A 14,502-nucleotide genomic window follows, 5' to 3' on the forward strand; every position below is an offset into this window, starting at 1 on the left:
GATGTCCGGATTGTGACGGTTGATCCTGTGATATGGTCTGACCACCATCTGGTATCTGCCTGGCTTCCCCTTCCTGCCAACCCCACTATACCTCCCCCTTTGCGGATACCCCGACGCCACTGGAACAAACTCAGGTTAGAGGACCTTCACCGCATTATGGGTGCTGAGCCTCTAGGCCCCCTGCTGGATGCCACCTCGGGCTATGACCGGTTTTGTAACTGGATCACCAGGGCGCTGGACGTCCTGGTACCTATCATCTCCAGCAAGTCCAGTTCCCGGCAGGCTAGCCCCTGGTATGACAGTGCGCTGCGGGCAATGAAGTCCTCTTGCAGACGGGCAGAAAGGGAATGGCGTAAGTCGTACGATGCCGACAAGAAATCCAGCTACCTGGCCCTAGTTAAGCTTTACCATCGAGCTATATGTAGGGCCCGTGCGGCGTTTTACGCAGCCGAATTCCGAAATAGCCTCAATCCGACCAAAACCATCTTCAAAACCATAAAAGACCTGATGGCTAAGAGAGTTCCCCCACAGTCGGACAGTTCCACCGCCCACTGTGAAGCCCTAGCCACCTTCTTTCTGGACAAAGTCAGGAAAATCTACCAGGCGTTTCCGAGCACACTGACTCCAGTGATTCCTTGGAGCGGTTCCGGCAGCTGTCCGCCGTTGCACTCCCTTCCTACCAACTCCAATGAGGAGTTTGCTAAGTGGGCCCTGCGAGTCAAGTCGGGATCGCCTGCAGACCCGGTAAGATCCGCTCTTTTCAGGGATGTTGCCTTTCAGGGACGCACAGCAGTGTGCTCTCTGATTAACCTCTCCCTGACCTCTGGCCTGGTCCCCACCAAATGGAAGCAAGCGGTGGTTTCCCCGATCCTAAAAAAACCATCTTTGGATCCGTCGAGACCAGAAAACTACCGCCCAATATCTTTGCTCCCTTGGCCGGCCAAGGTTATGGAGGCCCATGTAAATCGGGCCCTCACGGAGCATATGACCCTAGTGAATGTCCTGGATCCCACGCAGAATGGGTTTCGTGCTGGCCACAGCACTGAGACGGCCCTTCTGGCAATGGTTGAGCATCTGCGGAGTGTGCTCGATGCAGGTCAAACGGCAGCGCTTATTTTATTAGACCTGAGCGCTGCCTTTGACACTGTTTCCCATCGCATCTTGCTACACCGCCTGCAGGACATTGGCATCTGTGGTTCAGCTCTGCAGTGGTTCCGCTCCTTCCTTAGTGATCGCTCCTTCTGCGTTGCCACCCCTCCATTTCAGTCCAAGCACCATCCTTTGGACCTGGGGGTCCCTCAGGGCTCCTCGCTGAGTCCCACGCTTTTTAATCTGTACGTGCAGCCGCTGGCTGAGGTCGTCAAGCAATGGGGCCTAACCATGGTCTCCTATGCTGATGACACTCAGCTGGCGGTTACGATCAGCGGGGATGCCAAACAGGATGCCCTCAGGTTCCGTAGCGGACTGAGAGAGGTGGCCAGCTGGATGAATAACAACTGCCTCCAGCTGAACGCGACAAAAACTGAGGTGATGATCGTTGGCAAGGAAGTGGACCACTGGGGGGACGAATGGTGGCCTCCGGAGCTGGGATCAGCGCCGGCCCCTGTCCTGGAACTCAGGAATCTGGGAGTATGGCTGGACCACACGCTAAGCTTCGTGACTCACACGAAGAGAGTGGCGGCCTGCTGTTTCGGAGTATTACGCGGGCTAAGACCCCTGTTGCGATTCTTTGATGCTCCTACTAGACAGCTGGTCATTCAAGCAATGATCATCTCGCGGCTGGACTACGCCAGCTCACTCCTTTTAGGAGCGAACCAAGCCGAGATCCTTCGCTTACAGCGAGTCCAGAACGCGGCGGCTAGGGCGGTGGTCGGTCTGCCTCGAACCTGTCCCACCTCCAACACTCTGCGGTCCCTGCACTGGCTCCCGATAAGCAAGCGTATTCAATTCAAGGCTCTTTGCCTGGTTTTTAAAATCTTGAGAGAGCTGGCACCCGGGATACTCAACACACTGATCTCTCCCTACGTTCCCACCCGCTCACTACGATCCTTTGGACAGTCCTTGGTGGTTGTCCCCCGCTTTAGACTTAGTCGGATGGGAGGTCGCTCCTTCCGCGTAAAAGCTGCAACCCTCTGGAATGCGCTCCCCTTGGAAATCCGCCTCTCGAATGATTTACTATCTTTTCGTAGGGCTTTGAAAACCTTCCTGTTTTAAATGTTTCTTGCTTTTATTGCTCTGTTTGTTACTGGTCCAAGTGTTGTGTTGTGTTTACCTTTCCCTGCGCCAGGACGCTCCTTCGCTGGAGCAGCTGCGCGCATTAAAATGCAAATAACATAACATAACATAACATAACATTCTGTCTTATGGCTATAACTAATTTTCCTTCCTCTACAATTAGCCTTTGTCGAGCTTCTTCAATCTTATTTCTTTCCCTTTTTCGTTTTGCCAGCATATAACTCATTGTCTCCCCTCTTATGCCGGCCTTAAAGCAGTCCCAGACCGCCCCTGGGGATGCAGAGCCTCTATTTATATCCCAAAAAAACTTTATCCAAGCTTCCATATGCTTCAGGTAAGCCCCATCTTTTAGTAAAACACGTTCAAAAGTCCACTGTGTGTTCCTACTCTGAGCCCTAGGAATATTAAATATTATCACCAGGGGGCTGTGGTCTGAAATAATCCTAGGATGTTTTTCGACTTGCACACTAGAACTTAAACAGTTTGAAACTAAAAAATAATCCAATCTAACCAAAATCTTATGAGGGGCAGAAAACAAGGTACTACCATCCAAAAAGGGGTGTTGTTTTACCCATGGTCAATTAAAGAATTATGTTGCACCATATTGGCTAAGGCGCAGTATGTCTTTTTCTTCCTCCCTACATATCTACCACCCGGCCTTGTGAAGGAGCTTTCGGGGTCATGAATGTTGAAATCCCCACAGCAAACAATGGGTTCCGGCCACTGGGCCAGTTCTACATCCATAAACTGCCAAACATCAGGATCATCATCAGTAGAGCCATATATTGTGACCAAAGTAAACCTCGCCCCTTTCAAACATGTTTCCACTATCGCCCATCTACCCCATTGGTCCTCCTTCTTCCTGTGTACCACCACATCTCTATTCCTCCCCAAAATTGCCACCCCTCTTGTCTTCGTACCTTGTTTACTGGCTGCTAAGACTGCAAAACCTAGCTGGTCCAGAAGGTATACTTGCTTAGCCTCAATATGGGTCTCCTGGAGACATACCAAATCCAGTTGGAGAGCTCTCAACAATCCTGCAACTTTTACTCTCTTATTTGCATCGTTAAGACCACATACATTAATTGAAAGAATCTTGCAAGACATTAAAAAACATCAAACATGTCTCTACTCATAAACCATCCTAGAATAGAAAAGGTGTAAAAGATGTGAAAACAACATTCTACTTTCTTTATGCAATGCCCGTACTGCTTATATTGTAACCAAAACTCAGTGAAAATGTGCGTTATAACAACAGAAAAACCAACAAAATAAACCATTTTAAAAACCCCAGCCCCCTCCCCCGCCCTTGCCTTCCCCTCCCCTGTGTGCCCCCCCCCCCCACTACCGGCAAATAGGTCAGAAATGACCTGTGTGTGACCGTTTCTGGGTTGCAACAGTCGCACCCCTCCCCCATCACAACACATCAACTCATAGCACCACCCAGCCTGATCCAATAAAAGGTATCCTACCAAGCCCCAGCTACTACTACTCTTGCTACTGCTCTATTCCTTATACTACCTATTTTTTCAGTTCTTCCATGTATTGCATTGCTTTGATATCTGATAGAAACGTTCTGACTCTCCCATTCGTTACTACTTTCAGTTTGGCAGGAAATAGTAAGTAGGCCTCTGATCCTAGGGCTTGAAATTGCAAAATCAGCTGCCTCAGCCTCCACCTTCTTTCGATTGTCACGTGAAAAAAATCTGGACTGGCAAAAAATGTAGTACCCTCAAAAGATCTCTTCCTATCGGGCCTTACCTTGTCAATAATTTCTTGTCGTAACAAAAAATTCCCTACATAAACTAGAATAGCTCTGGGGAGCGATGCTTGACTACCTCCTTCTGCTCCTTGCGCTTTCCTTTGCACGAAGGGGAACCTATGTGCCCTCTGAATCTCCTTGTCCCACTGCCACTGGGACTCCGGAAATGCCCCCTCAAGTAAATTTACCACAAAGCGCCTGGTGTCTTGCCCCTCCAGCCCCTCAGCCACACCCAGCAGTCTAACATAGTTACGCCTCTGGCGATTTTCGAAGTCCTCCATTTTCCACTGGAGGTCTTCCGAGAGCTTTTCCTGTGTTGACTTAAAGGATTGCCAGTTCCCAAGATCATCTTCAAGCTTGCCCGTTCTCTCTTCAACCTCTGTTACTCTCCCCACTAAGTCATCATAGAGTTTATTTGTTTTCTTTAGGGTCAATTGAATTTTTTTAGAGTCCTGTCTTGCTTTCCGGCTGACTGTTCTAGCCTCAGCCGGCATTTGCTTCAACATGTTAAACAAGAGATCAAATGGAGCGTTGTGCTTAGAGGAGCCAGCTGAGTCTTCCTCCTGGTATGTGTGAGAGGTTGCTGAATAATCCCAGAGGAGCCGCTTCTCGGTACCCCCTGGGGAACCCATCATTAGTCTGCTCGGTTTTGTCTGCCTTCTCTTTTGGGTGGTGTCATTACCCATATATGTGCCTGAAGAACTGGAGTCTGACAAAATATCTACCTCAGCGTCATCCTCCTCTTCAGAGGGCTCTTCACTAGGCTGTACCGAGTCAGAATCTTCATTTAGTGAATAAAAGTGCTCCCCTTCAGCTGAACCGACATCCCCTTTCTTCTCCATTACATGGGTTCCTAATCTCTCAGCAGTACAGAGATCACTGTTTGCGAGACTAACTGAGCTCCCCCAAGTGGCCTTAGTGTTTTTTGTTGCACGCAGCTCTTCCTCGAGTGACATAATAGCACTCAGCATATCCGCATTCCCACTCTCACCTTTGAGTGTGCTCCACACCAGTGCTGGCACCGCGCCCCCTGAATTTGAGACAGGAGCTACTTCTTCCTGCTTCTGTAGATGACCTGCTTCCTGGGGCCCAGAAGCGCTGATCTCACCGCACGCCATGCTCCGGCTGGGCGGTTGCCTAGCAACAACCGGGGACGCGTTCACTGCGTCTGCAGCGACCTCGAGGATGCCTCCACCATTGCCCAGACCACCCGACTTGTTATCGCTGATCCTGCTTGGAGTGTCCTCACTTTGCCCTGTGGAACGAGCGGAGAAAACCTCGGACAGGGTAGGCTGTCGGAATGAAGTCTCCTTTGATTGCCTTCCTTCCGCTCTATCAGTCGCCTTTCCAAGTAACGTTGAGCGCGTCTCTGCTGGGCTGCTCAAGTCAGGACCGCTGTTTTTTAGCGCCAAGGGAGCTCATCAGAGCGGTAAGTTTTACTTTCAGCCAGAGATACTCTTCCAAAAACCGGACTTTTAGTATGCCGCTAACAGAAGAAAAGGCTCATATCTGCCGCACCCACTCGGAAGCCATCAGGGGTCATATCGACTCATAAGTCGGCTAGCATAGGTGATAACGGGAGAGAGGTCTCAGTGCGACCTTTCAGCACAACCCGTCCGTGGCCATCTTGCCTCACATGAATCCAGGGGATTTCCAAAGCAAGACTCTTCTGGTGAAGGTGAAGAAAAAGGAAGAACTGTCATTATCATAGCTTCACAAAAAGGATCTCAGAATAAATACCAGTTTAAGAGTCAGAAAGATTTAATACAAATATTACCCACCCCTTACCATCAAACAATTAAGCAGAAACAGATTGCTTTATAGATCATGGGTTTGCCATGGTTTTAATACATCAGCTATCCGTTCATATTCAGTATGGACTGGCTATTTCATAATGATTCAATGCAAGTGCTCAATCACATTTATAGCCCCTTACAATATAATTTTCTCTACAAAAAGTATGATTATGCCCAATACTAATTGGTCAGATTGTCAGTCCTTTGTTGCATACGAGCCCTTTCGTTCACCCATGCAAAAAGCAGAAAGCAAAAATGAGACTAATCCCCCGTTATGGCTTGTATGCACTTTATTAATCAGTGGATGGTTTCTACCTGAATACCTCCCTGTGCCCCTCTTCAGAAGCAACAGACAAGGAGGCTGATTGTCTGTGATGTTTGTAGTGTCTTGCAAATAAAAGAATGCTTGAACTCTTTGGTTCCCACTGTACGCTGTAGGCCTGTGACATAAGCATTGGAGGGATGAGTTGAAGGTAGGCTTAGAATGTTGCGTTTTGACTTCCATGCAGCAGAATACAGATGTGTAGAACCACTCTCTGTGGCATAGTTATTGGCCAGTACCTGGACTGGTAGGACACTACAATTGGCAATGCGTTAGGGGATACAAAGCCCGTACATTGAAAGTGTTCTTCCTTAGAGTTTGCCATGGTCCAGCAAACTGCTCATGCACGCTACCCATGCCTCAGTCAAAGTGTAAAATTGACACTGGCACCAGTGGATTCTCAGCACAATGCCAGCCTGTGTACAATGCTTGATGATAAAGAAAGCAACATTGAAAGTCTACATGTCAGTGGCCAAGAACTGAATGAAACAGCCACAACAAAAGGTACTGTGCCCTTTTGCAAATTAATACCATGGGCTACACGGAGTAAGAATGCTAACGCCAGATGCAACTAGGTTACGATGCAGAGCACAGCAACAGCTCAGTACAAGTGAAACTGAAATTCATGCGCTATGCAGCAAACATTAACTAGGTGTTTGTGATGAAACATTCAATCACAAAGCCAACCAAATATAGTAACAATATCTGCTTTCATGGACTAGTAGTGTACAAGGGTTATCTACTTACCGATGCAACTAAATAGAGTAGTCATAACTTTCCCCTTTCTGATACATAAATATGTTTTCATTTCATTCTGTGGTGAAAATCCAATATTTCCTGGATCCTATCAAAGACAGCCAAACCAATCCAGGGGATTTCCAAAGCAATCCTCTTCTGGTGAAGGTGAAGGAAAAGGAAGAACTGTCATTATCATAGCTTCACAAAAAGGATCTTAGAATAAATAGCAGTGTAGAATTGACACTGGCACCAGTGGATTCTCAGCACAATGCCAGCCTGTGTAAAATGCTTGATGATAAAGAAAGCAACATTGAAAGTCTACATGTCAGTGGCCAAGAACTGAATGAAACAACCACAAAAAAAGGTACTGTGCCCTTTTGCAAATTAATACCAATGGCTACACAGAGTAAGAATGCTAATGCCAGATGCAACTAGGTTACGATGCAGAGCCCAGCAAAAGTTCAGTACAAGTGAAACTGAAATTCATGCGCTATGCAGCAAGCATCAACTAGGTGTTTGTGATGAAACATTCAATCACAAAGCCAACCAAATATAGTAACAATATCTGCTTTCATGGACTAGTAGTGTACAAGAGTTATCTACTTACCGATGCAACTCAATAGAGTAGTCATAACCCCTTGTGCTGTGGATTGGCCTCGGAAAGAGGGTTGGCTTTGTGCTAGTGGAGTTGTCCCCAAAAAAGCTGCCCACCACCAAAGCTACTGGTTAGGAGCACAGAAGAACTCCCTAGATTGCCACCAAGCAAGGAGCTCCAGTGGAGAACCATGGCAAAATCCAAGTACCAAACGTCATTAAGGCTGATCCTGAAGCAAGAATATCGCAAGGCACTAGAAAAGCAGTGCCTGATCACATTCCACACAAAGCACCGGAAAGACCACTACTATCCACAAATGTATATACTGCTGTGCCATTCTTAAAACCATCATCTGCATTTGATACTGCCAAAATACACAATATTGGCAATAGATGGACTGCATGGATAGAGGCTTTGAAGATTTCATAGATGCAATAGGCAAAAAATATGATAAAAAGATTATAAAGTATATAAGGATCATGGCTGGTGGAGGAGTGAAAGAAGCCACGAAAAAGATACCACAAGAAGGTGAAGTGGCATATAATTAAATCAAAACAGCCTTGAATGTCAAGTTTAAGTGCCAAATGTAGATTATGAAAGGTACAAGTCAAGTCAATTTAGCTTTATTCAGTGTAAATAATACCACCATAAAAGCATTCTATTCAGAGGAAACAGTTACAATTGCAATTTTAAAAACCTAAAAATATACAATCAAAAAATAAAATCAACATTTCATAATCATACAGTATGTTGATCTACAATACAAAAAAGTGCAAAAATGCATTCTGACCAATAGCAAGAAAATATACAACCAAGGGTACGATCATCGATTCATAAGCATTCAGGTACATAAAATGCAAGGTGTTCACGTGTATAAGAATAATTCTGTCTCCATATCTTCATACACAATGGAGAGGAAGCAGGATAGCCTTTGTCATACAAATATATAAAGTGCATAGTGATATTTTGTGTACCATAACTATGTGCAGTCATCTGGTTTTTCATACAACAGTGCGTCCAGATGTGCATAGACCTTTCTTGTCCTTAATGCCAGTTGTATATACAAAATAACTGCATTCATGATTTTCTGGTTTTCCAGGCTACATACAAAATAAAAAGCATGTTTATAATAAAAAAGCATCTTAGATAAAAACAGAGGTTTTAAATAAATTTCTGGATATCCATATAAAAACAAAAAAAAGTAAAAAGTGAAACGTAGATTGGGCGGACTTTCCGTTACACTGGCAATTCAGAAGTTTATGGCACCACTTTTCCTGTTTGAGGAATGCTATTAAATAGTGAAGTGTGCCATACCTAATCCTTGTGAAATAAAATCTGTGTTGTATATATTGCACCTGTATTAAATAGGTTTGTGTGCCCCTTACAGAAAGGATTTCACAGTAGGAATTAACACTATGCTTTTGACTACCTTCAACCTCTCTAGCACCTTCCATAACAATCATATAACTTGTATTCAGATCTCTTTTAATATAATCTAAAATTGCTTTTGGGTTCTTTCTATCAATGTGCACCCTACAGGGTGCCAGAAGGGTATGTATATGCCCAAGCCAGGGAATTTTACTACTGTGATCAAGAGATAGACAATCCAAAATTAGATCCTTTGTGAATTTAGTCTTATCTTAGGCTCATATTCCTTCCCAAAGAGTGAGACCAAACAATCAAATGAGAACGGATCACTTTAACTTGGGTTTGCAGGTAACGTACTTCTGTCCCAATTAAAAAACCCTCATGCACGTGTCTGATGTTTAGCGAAAGCGGTATGTCTTGATTCTCCGCTTCTTAGACCCGTGTGTGCATAATCATAGGGTTAGTGGTTATGCAACCTCCACCAGGAGGATAACCCTTGGTTACAGCAGTAGTGATTAGTGATAGAGAAGTTCAGTGTTGTGAAAGGATTAAAAAAGGCTTGTATACCCTGTATTTCCAACTTTAATAAATCCGTGGTTCGAGACTTTGTTTAAAATTAAAGGTGTGTGTACTGAGATAATTAAGGTATCTCACACACTGATATTTATTGTTCTAAAAGGTCGACATGTTTCAGCCCTGATTCGCCGGCTTGGGTCGAGTGGGCTTTCTTCATGACCAGGTGAAATGTATCAAGACCAAAGGCGTCTCTGTGCTAGTTATAGACATTGAACAGAATTGTATGTTCAGGTGTAGTGGTTGGAGAAGGATATATTAGTCCTTCTCTGTTAGTGGTCCCGTAGGTACCTGTAATGAGTAAAATACATGAAAAGACAAGGGTATTGGGGTTTTACGTGTGGGACAAACACAAACAATGAGCTACTTGTGCTGAGATGCTGCACTCTTTCGTATAGCAACTGGAAAATGGCAATACTTTTCTGAACACACACCACCGTCTTATAAGGTTAACTCACTCATACCTTTCACATAGACTCTAGTGTATTGATCTGATTGGCAAAATTCTCACTCATTCTAAGACCAGTGTTCATCGTAAACAGTAAGTATTATACAAATTGATTCTCTTAAGGGAGTTTGACTATGGTATTCCCCTTTAATATATCCAGTAGGGATTTCACTGTGTCTGCTCATTGCATTAAGGAGCCAAAGTGCGTCTTATTTAGTTGGTAATATGCGACGCGACTTTATACTTCTATCAGCTCATGGAACCTGTGGTTCATTTACCGGGTTATAGACTTATTGCCTGGGTGTTACCAAAGAACTGTTATCCACCTTACACAAACGATAGTTCAGTATCTTTCCTTTTATTACTAACGAATCCCGCATTCGCTAAGCGAGTACAGACTTGTATATAGAATATGGCCGCTTGATTGTAGATACTGATTACACACTCCATACTCACACATTTATTTCTATTTACCTTATGTTATCCCATGGCTTGTTGTCCACGGAGCCCTCAATGGTCTTCCAAAATGTTTCCAGGGAAGAACAAACGGCTTTGAATGAACTGAAAAACGATGGGGAAATTGTGATCAAACAAGCAGATAAAGGGGGAGGCATAGTCCTGTCCCTTCTGTTGTCATTTAACAGAACTTTTTGGACTACTGAAAGGGGTTGTGTTCCGACCGCTGGTTGGTGGAGACATTTTGACTATATTCTGGACCTGGTTGTCGCGTAATGCGTCATATGACGCGCCGCGTTAGCGCACCCGGAAGTACTCCGGTGCGCAAGGCGCAGCTTCCCGGAAGCGATCCAGAGTGCGGCGCGCAGCGCGTAACATAAGCATAACAGGTCATGTGACTTGTTAATAAAACTTTTCATTGGTTCATTTTACTTTTGTTATTCTAATGATGAAAGGCTTGGTCATAATAACGCTTTTCATTGCTTTCGAACATTTTTTTTTCTTAAACATATATGTTATAATGTTCCAGGCTAATGTATTTTCCTGGGAACTTTACAACTGTCCTGCAAGTAAAATATTCCTATTTCGAGAAAAAGGGCGTTTCTTCGTCCCATGAGGGAGCCGTTGAGCAAAAGAGGCTCGGCCTGCTGTCTTAGTCGCCGATAGGCCTGAATATCAGATTCTTATCGATCACTTTATGTTGCAGGAGTAGAAAACACAACAGCCCTTGATCATTTATCTTTACTGCGTTCCTGCGTATTATACCTTTTAACCGTCATGTAATTGGACTGCTTTATTTCACTTGCCTTTTACTGATTCGAAAACAGAGGCTATTATTCAAAACTTTTCCAATGTAAGTACTAATACCATGTTTTGTTTTAAAAACCTTTATTGTGAAAATGTCAGTATACAAATACGGGCCTATAACCACCTGGGCCGGCCACGGAGCAAACTGGAATCGTATATGATGAGGGGACATTTACACTGTAGAACAACGTAACGGGCGACCCATTAGGTTGCAAGAACTAAGGTGTCTAACATTTGCGGAATCAGTGGACGTACATTTTATAATTAAAGTACGACAGGGCCAGTTACAATAAAATTATCTAGATATACATTTGCGGACAAGTACCATGGGTGACGTTAAATCGAACTTTCAATAGTACAGTAATCAATAACACATCAGAACTTAATATCAATAGGGATGTCAAAATGTTCAATCAATTCTCGTCCCCGCCCGCCATGTGCTTCAAAACTGCATACGTATCTCGTGATATCAAGGTTGGGCAACCAGTACACAACAAGGAGTTACGAGTCCCATTTATACCGGGGCCATTTTGGGCGAGGCCGGACAGGTCAGGGATATAGTCAAAATGTCTCCACCAACCAGCGACTATGATGATGTTCATAAGCTCTATTGATTAGAATAACACTCCTCTCTCCACATGAAATTAATTTGCCGCAAGTTAAACATGTCATTTTCATTTGTCCAAAGTTCTTCTGAAGATTTAGAACCATTTACCTTGCCTCTGATTCTGTCACTGCCACTTCATTGGTGGATGTACTGGAAGGTCGGGGATTATCCACCAAATCAAACTGCAGATGAGATGCCTTCACCTGGGGAGGCGGAAGAGGTCCATTTACGCCGCCTCTCCCCCCCCCCCGGCACCCCACGCCGTCTTTCGGCGCAGCATTGTAGGATGGCCACACCAGTGCAGCAACTTGCTGGACACCACCTCGGTGCCATCCGGATCTCGGCGCGTTCAAGTCACTGTACCGCAAGAGCGGGAGAAACTCAGCTGGACACGCCGTCTTTCGGCGCAGCATTGTAGGATGGCCACACCAGTGCGGCAACTTGCTGGACACCACCTTGGTGCCATCCGGATCTCGGCGCGTTGTGCTGCCTTCGACCTACTGTAGCAGCAAGTGCGGGCGCAACTCGGCTGGAAGGCGCGTGAAACGCTAAGGGGCACCGCACTGCACATGAGGTGCCTCCACCTGGGGAGGCGGAAGAGGGCCGTTTGCGCTGCCTCCCCCCGGGCACCCCACGCCGTCTTTCGGCGCAGCATTGCAGGATGACCACACTAGTGCAACTTGCTGGGCACCACCTCGGTGCCATCCGGATCTCGGCGCATTGTGCTGCCTTCGGCCTATTCGCACATCGGTCCGCTACTGACGCCGCCTCATGAGCTAACGGGTTTTGTATACTTTTTATAACCCAAAGCCGCATAACAGGTCATGTGACTTGTTTATAAAACTTTTCATTGGTTCATTTTACTTTTGGTTTCCTAATGATGGAAGGCTTGATCGTATGACCTAAAAATAACACTTTTCATTGGATTAAAACATTTTTTTTTTCCAAACGATGAAAGACCCACCTTTTTTTTTCTCACTCGGCAATCAAAAAAGGTTCCGTTAGATGACAACAGAGGGGACAGGCAACAAGAACCATCACTCAAAAAAGGGGAGGGCAAGTTCTTTCCTACCGGGTCACGGTGGGGCTCCACCGGAACTCATCGAATTGATAGTCTACAGTGTTTCTGGATGTTTCAGACTGAAGCTGGCGTCAGCATGAGAGCACCACCATCTTGTAGCTCCGTCGTGGCCATTCCGCAAGCAATCATGGCAGCCGCTCCCCACCGGAAGCCTGCGGGAGTCGGGGGCCCCCAAGACTTTTGTAGAATCTTCAAGGCTGAGGGGACGCTTTCGAGAATGGAGCCCAAGCCCTAGCAGACAAGCGTCCGAGTTCCAAGGTGTCCCAGGGCCATTTTAGTGGACCAGGCCCAAATCCGAAGAGCCGTCCGCCATTTTAAGAGTCCTGTGGCAGCCGCCTATTGCTGCACCGCAAGAGTGGGCGCAACTCAACTACATGGTGAGCGAGACGCTGTAGCCGCAAGAGCGGGCGGTAAACAGCTGAATGGCGGAAGAGGCACAGTGTAGCAAAAGCGGGCGGAATGGCAAGTGAAACGGTAAAGGGGCGCCCCACTACAGCAGACGAGCCTCTACCTGGGGAGGCCCATTCATGCCGCCGAACCCCCCACCCCCCCAGGGCGCCCCATGCCGTTTTTCGGAGCAGCATTGTAGGATACCAAAACCAGTGCGGCACCCAGGGGCGCATACGGTGCATACGTATCTCGTGATATCAAGGTTGGGCAACCAGTACACAACAAGGAGTTATGAGTCCCATTTATACCGGCGCCATTTTGGGCGCGACCGGGCAGGTCCAGGATATAGTCAAACATAACAAATGAGGCTGACGTCTCTGAAGCAGTTGACGCACAGCAGGACATAGCAAATAAACAAGAAGTCTCTGAAGCTGTTAACTCACTGCAGGACAAAACAAGTGAACCTGAAACCTCTGGAATAATTGTCGCTCAGAAGAACAACACACAAAACTCTGTAGTGTCTGAGGAAAGTAAAACAGAAGGGCACTGTAGTTTCAGACACACTTAACACTAATGACTTAACAAAGATATTGTCTGTCTATGAAGCAGCTGTCATGTTCACAGAATTGACAAAGAAGTGTGCAGACACCAATGCTATTAAGAAACAAAAGGAAATCCCTAAAGCATCAGCATTCTCGGAAGAGGTTGACACAGATGACATCTTAAGGAACAAAGAAAGACAAATTAAGATACAGATTTCGGCCTTATTTATTGCCTCTAGTTTTCAAAGGCAAATTTCTGTGGAAAACATGCACATTAAGGGTTGCCTTTCCTTAAACCTTGGAAGAAACAAAAAGTCTTCCCTTCCATAAATAACCCAAGACTTTTATTTTGTTATGGCAAGGGAATGAAATAGAGAATAAACTATAGTTGGTCACCATGGGGTTTAAAGAAGGGATGGTTCTTCACCTGGGTGCCATCCAGAACTCAGCACGTTCTGCTGCCTTTCAACTATTCGCACAACAGACCGCTACTGACCATTGTTGCTTCTGTTTTAATAAAAACATTTTAAGGTGTTTACTGTTTTTGTTGCAATGTATATATTTATAAGTTATTAAAGTGTTATAATCCTACTACTTTGTTGGAGTGCTATATATTTTTAATGTGACACATAATTGTGAAGACTTTGATGTACAAAATGGCATCCCTGGAATCTTCCGCTTCAGGCTCGGTCCCACACACCCTTACAGTGAGAATTCCCTCTCCAATCACAATACAGGATCGTTATCAGATAGTAGGAACGCATGTGGTGTGACGGATCTCA

Source organism: Lissotriton vulgaris, chromosome 4_1 (genome assembly GCF_964263255.1).
Source record: "Lissotriton vulgaris chromosome 4_1, aLisVul1.2, whole genome shotgun sequence".
In the NCBI taxonomy this organism is placed as follows: domain Eukaryota; kingdom Metazoa; phylum Chordata; class Amphibia; order Caudata; family Salamandridae; genus Lissotriton; species Lissotriton vulgaris.